Here is a 6,000-nt window from a genome sequence, read left to right on the forward strand (position 1 = left end):
CGCTAAGAGTCAGACACGACTGAGCGACTTCACTTTCACTTTTCACTTTGATGCATGGGAGAAGGAAATGGCAACCCACTCCAGTGTTCTTGCCTGGAGAATCCCGGGGACGGGGGAGCCTGGTTGGCTGATGTCTACGGGGTCGCACAGAGTCGGACACGACTGAAGCAACTTAGCAGCAGCAGCAGCAGCATTAGCATAGGACAGGAAGACGTGGCTTCAAGACAACATGTGACTAAGAACTAGAGCTTCGCGTGAACAGGAAACTCTCTGAGTTTGAGTAAAAAGGTGAATGTGACCTTGACAGAACCTGCAAGTTGAAGGAAGGGCACCCCTACTGTACTCTGCACAGGTCAAAAGCAGGAAGACTTCAGCTCCAGGCCGCACCTGGACAGGTACTGTTCAGTGAGCAACTAGAACACCTCTACAGAAGGTTTAGTTCTGGAGGCCACCAAGGGGATGGAATTCCTATTAACAGGTATAATTAGATTTCAACTCGACAGGGAGAAAACCACCTTCCGGTCAAAACATCAGAAGGGTGGAACTCTCCATTCCTTACTAGGCCACATGTGGATATATAAAGGGACCCCAACATCAAAGAAGGGTTAGTTGAGTTGGTCAGTGATTCCCAAACCCTGGTCCATAGTGAAGTTTTCACTGATCTATGCAAAAGGAAAACTGTCTGCGTATGGTGGTATATACACCTGCAGGAGTAATTTTAACCTATGCCCTCTCTGGACGAAGAACTTTTCCTACGTCAGTAATGAAAACACACATACATGTCCTCCCTTTTTTTGTTCATTTCTTCTTGGTATATCAGTGTATCTTGATGAAATACCTTGACAGTAGACAGGAATTGCTGCTGTTAATTTTCAATATATGTACATAGCAACATAAAAAGTGGCAAATCTGACAACCTATAAAATTTAATTTTTGTCTCTGATTTTTAATTTTAGAAGTAGACAGAAACAAAAAGTATAGGAATGATATGAAAGGATAACCTTAGATTTTTGTGGTAAAGAGATGCTACAACAACTAAACTCAACTTACCGCATACCTTCTTCTTTGCTATCACCCAAATTAGCTATACAATGTTGTATGGTGGAGCGGGGGGAGAGATTTGCCTCCAGTGCGGGAGACCCGGGTTCGATCCCTGGGTCTGGAAGATCCCCTGGAGAAGGAAATGGTAACCCACTCCAGTATTCTTGCCTGGAGAATCCCATGGACGGAGAAGCCTGGTAGGCTACAGTCCACGGGTCGCAAAGAGTCGGACACGACTGAGCGACTTTACACACACACGCACATATACATATATATATATATATATACATACATACACATACACACACATGGGGCTTGCCTGGTGGCTCAGACAGTAAAGAATTCGCCTGATCCCTGGGCTGGGACACAACTGAGCAACTAATACTACTACTATGACAACACACACACACACACACACACACACACACACACACACACACAGCCTTCCCAGCTGCTGCCAATGCAGGAGACATAAGAGAGGCTGGTTCGATCCCTGGGTTGGGAAGATCCCCTGGAGAAGAGAATAGCAACCCACTCCAGTGCTCTTGCCTAGAGAATCCCATAGACAGAGGAGCCTGCTGGGCTACAGTCCATAGCATCAGAAAAAGTCAGACACAACTGAGGCGACTTAGCACACATGCACGCACACATACACATGTATATAAAGGAAGTGGGTTACACTAAATGTGAAACCTCTCAAGAAACAGAACCTCTCCTGTAAGATCTGGCTTCCTTGGACCACTCTTTGGAACCAAAGTTTATGAATCAAGTTCACAAAGGATCAAAATAATTTATCTCTGAATTTACGAGGCATTTAATTCCTATCGCGCTGTTATCCTCCCTTCAAAAGGGGGTCACAGCTAAATGTCACTGTAACAGAAAAGCAATTTCTGAATCCTCGATTTCCAGGTGTAAACTAAGTCAGGTGTAACTCTCATGAATGTTCACGTGCCAGCTTTGCTGTGTAGATGCTAAGTCAGGTATGTCTTTGTGACCCCATGGACTGTAGCCCACCAGGCTCCTCTGTCCGTGGTATTTCCCAGGCAAGAATACTGGAGTGGGTTGCTATTTCCTTCTCCAGAGGGTCATCCCAACTCGGGGATCGAACCTAGGTCTCCTGCTTGGCAGGCACTAAACCACCATACCAACTTATTATAAATCAAAGAAAGAAAAGACAATCATGAAAAAACATAAGCTAACCCAATCAGTCATGTTCATTACTCTATATATACATTTATTTAAAACATTAAAGAAACCTAAAATTTTGGTGCTGAAAGGGATCATGAAAAAACTTTATCCAAGCTCGTCTGTGCCAGGCCCTAGAAGCAGGAAGCCAGAGGTTCCTGTCACATCACCCTGTAAGGGAACAGGTTCATTAATAGAAGGAGAAAATCTGGAATATGGTTCCCTATATTCTTTAGGCATGTATTTCATATTTCATTCAAGTTCAAAACAGGAAAAAAAAAAAACTTTGCTTTTCAGTTGACAATAATAGTCTAAATTTTCTTCGAATTCATCATGTCTTTGAAGGGATTTGTAATCCTAAACCACCACCTTAAGCAGATCATAAGTTCAAAGACACAATGCCTTCCTCAATCTCAAAAAAAAAACACACACACAAAAACCCTTTGCATCTATTAATTGCGACTGGGGACGAGGGGGCTGTATCTATATAAACACACAGTTCTCTGGAAAGTATGCAGGAAACGCACCCCTTTAAATGAGTTTTGATGACCAAACACAGCACTCTAAAACCAGTTTCAGTTACCAGCCCATTGCCCTTTCAAGATACCTCACTATTATTTCCTCACTTTGAAGAATAGATAGATTTCCAAAAAGAATAAATATATGGCAAAACTAATACAATTATGTAAAGTTTAAAAATAAAATAAAATTAAAAAAAAAATACCCCTTTGACCTCAGGTAAAGAGATGCCTCAAGGTGGACAGGTGCTGATCAAGCTCAGGTATCAGGGAAGCCTTCTAAATACCATTCCAGTCTCAAAAGAAAAGAAAACAAAACTCACCAACGGTATTACACAGCTTTAACTACAATAAGTACCATAAAAGTCAAATCATGATGCTGACAATTTCCTTCTTTCATTCCAGAAAATTATAGCTCTTTGAGAAAGGCTAAGACTTAAACACATCAAAAGCACTTGATGGAAAATTTACACTTAAATCAACTAGGGAAAATGTGCAGCCCATACTATAAAGCCAGAAGCTCCACTTCCACACCTGCAATTTATCTCCTGGTTTATTTTCTACACCAAATGCTTACACTGCTTCTTATCCAAGTTCATTTCACCCCATCTATAGGTAGCATGTGGGTACTGATAAAAGCTGTTTCTGATTTCATTTCATTCCATACTTCCCAGATGTTTGCGAGAGAGGTCTATTTTTTTTTTCCCCAGCTATTTGTGAATATGCTCTAATTTAGAACCAACAAATTTAACATATCATATTTTAAGCTGGGTAAGACACACACACAATAAGTAACAGCTATGAGAAATGTTGAGGTATTTCTCCAGCTTCTCAATGAGTCTGCTTACCTAGGCAAGATTTGGACACGCTGCCATGGTCTTACTTTAGAGAAAAAGTCCTGAAAACACAAAATTAAGAACCTGCTGCTACCTAAATGGCCAACTACAAGTCATGGTACTTTTGAAAAAAAGGGTTGTGCTTAGAAATGAAACACCCAATCCAATATCAGTTGGGGAAATAAAAATGGCCCCAACACAATGTTTGACTCATACATGTATACTTCAACAACATCTCTTCCCCAAAATGCATCAACAGAGTCTTTAGAAAGAATCAATATTATGTGTACCAAAAACTCAAGAAAGATTGCACTTTCTCATGAATTACATTCTTTTATACTGTTTTGAATCAAGCAACTAGCTACTAAGGTAAGCAAAAAACATCCTTAGTAGAAATGTTATATAAATAGAATTTTTTTTAAGTCTCATGGTAGAACTTTAAATTTTTCAAGTAAAAACAGACATCTTTAAATTTGTGACTAAAAACAGTAACCAAGTTGTCTCCTGAAATACATCTTTAGAAACACCAGAAGTAACAGACCACTTTATGACATCTACATAAATATTAGTTTTACAGGGAAATAATATATTTCAAAGAAAGCAACAGTTTTGGGGATTTTTTTTTCTCCCATTACTGACTGTAACACCGGAAGAATTACAACCTGGATTGCAGACAGCCAACTCAAAAGCGCAGTTTACTAAATGCCTGTCATAAGAAAGCCATCTAGTGTTAACATTTAGAAATGAAAACTGCAGACAAAAGAGGCAAAGAAAAGAAAAATCTAAGTGACTATTTGGAACTTACTGAGCAAACCTATGAGAATCACCAAAATTCTTTGTTTAAAAAAGAAGGCCATCCTTATCAAAAACCATGTCTAAGTCTAAACAAAATTCAAAAAGTCTACAATTGCGTTTTGACCAAAATCAGATTGTTTGGTGACCACAATTCCGTGGCCAATGCACTTGATGTTTCCAGTACTCACGCTGGAGTCATCTTGGGCTGAATTAATTTAACTGAAGCAGGTTAATGATGACAAATATCTCCCAGAGGGGCCATGCCAACTTGTTTTCTCTTCCCGAGAAGCATCGGCTCTCGCTCACAGATGATGAACCGAGATTGATTCTTTGGGTTTGCGGCGCGGTTGAAATTAATCTGTAGGTGCTCAAGGGGATACTCCCAGGACCTGGTCAAACTAGCTTCAAGGATACGCGGGCCCCCAAGCAGGACCGGGAACGGAGGATGGAGCGAGCTGCGGACCCAGGGGAGCCGGGGAGCCGTCGGGCCACAAGGAAGGGAGCTCGCTGGCCGCTTGGGACCTTACAAAGAGGGGCGGGAGCTGCGAGGGCTCGGGCCCCGGGCACACCGTCTTCCCGGGGAATAAACCCTGCAGCAAGTTCAGCAAGTAACCCCGCCCGGCGCGCCGGGGAGCCGTGCCGGGCAACCTCTCTCTCTTTTCTCGGGTTAGTCACGGAGGAGTCGCTGCGCGCCCGGAGAGTCCTCGTTTAGTGCTCGCGTCAACGAGACCGGGATAACCTTTCAGCCGATCGATAACTTTGAGAACGAACGGCGACGGCTCCTCTTTCACCCCGGACTCTGGAGCACTGGCGCATCTGCCAGTCGGACCCCCGCCCCGCGCCCCGGCCGCGCGGTCGGCCCCCTGAGGTGCCCCCAAGGGCAGCCCCTCACTTCGGGACGGTCCCGGGACACGACCCGGAGACTCCCGAGCGGACCCCGCCTCGCCTCCCGTCGCTCGTCGCCCCGAACGCACCTCGGAGACGCAGTCCGCCGCGACCTGCTGCAGCCCGCGAGCTCGCGGCGGCGCCTACCGGGGCCGCCTCCTCGCCACCCGCCGCTGCCCGGGGCTGCCCATCGGCCCGGACCCTGCCCGCGCCGGGCTCCGGCGGGAGGCGGCCGGGACCCGCCGGCTGCGGCTGGAGCGATCGGCCTGCGCTTGAGCGAGCGGGCGGGCGAGCGGTCGGGGCGGGGGCGCGGCGCTGCTGCTCCTCCTCCTCCGTCCTCCTCCGGCTCCGCCGGCTCCTCCCGGGCTCCCACTCTGCAGCGCCGGCTCCCGACGCCGCGGCCCGCCCGCCCGGCGGCCCCGCCCCCCGTCCGCTCCGCCGCCTCCCATTGGCCACCGCCCGCCGGCCCCCTCGGCCCCGCCCTGCGATTGGGAGCGGGCGCCGTCCGTCCCACCGCCCCGCGGGACTCCGCGCGCAGCCGGTGCGCGGTTCCCAGGCCCCGCGGTGCACTGGCGCGGCGCGGCCCAGAGGGGCTCGGCGCTCCTCCTGAGGGGCGGGGGGCTGCGAGCTGCGCGGCGCCCGCGACCTCAGGCGGGGGGCAGCCTACCTGCACCCGTGGTGCGGGAACGCTGTCTCCGTCCTCCTTGGGATTCGTTTTCGCTCCTCTGGCAGCGATAAGT

General features: G+C 47.4%; 1 protein-coding gene across 4 annotated transcripts in view; it reads right to left on the minus strand.

Moving 5' to 3' along the window:
• Positions 1-5,621, minus strand: part of SIPA1L2 (signal induced proliferation associated 1 like 2) — a 249,552-nt gene extending 243,931 nt beyond the window's left edge. For all 4 annotated transcript variants that reach the window (XM_055588324.1, XM_055588305.1, XM_055588315.1 and 1 more), the window contains exon 1: positions 5,350-5,621. The gene's annotated coding sequence lies outside the window, so the exon portion shown is untranslated. The remainder of the gene's footprint in view (positions 1-5,349) is intronic.
• Positions 5,622-6,000: the final 379 nt, after the last annotated feature.

Source organism: Bubalus kerabau, chromosome 1, assembly GCF_029407905.1.
Source record: "Bubalus kerabau isolate K-KA32 ecotype Philippines breed swamp buffalo chromosome 1, PCC_UOA_SB_1v2, whole genome shotgun sequence".
NCBI classification, from domain to species: Eukaryota; Metazoa; Chordata; class Mammalia; order Artiodactyla; family Bovidae; genus Bubalus; species Bubalus kerabau.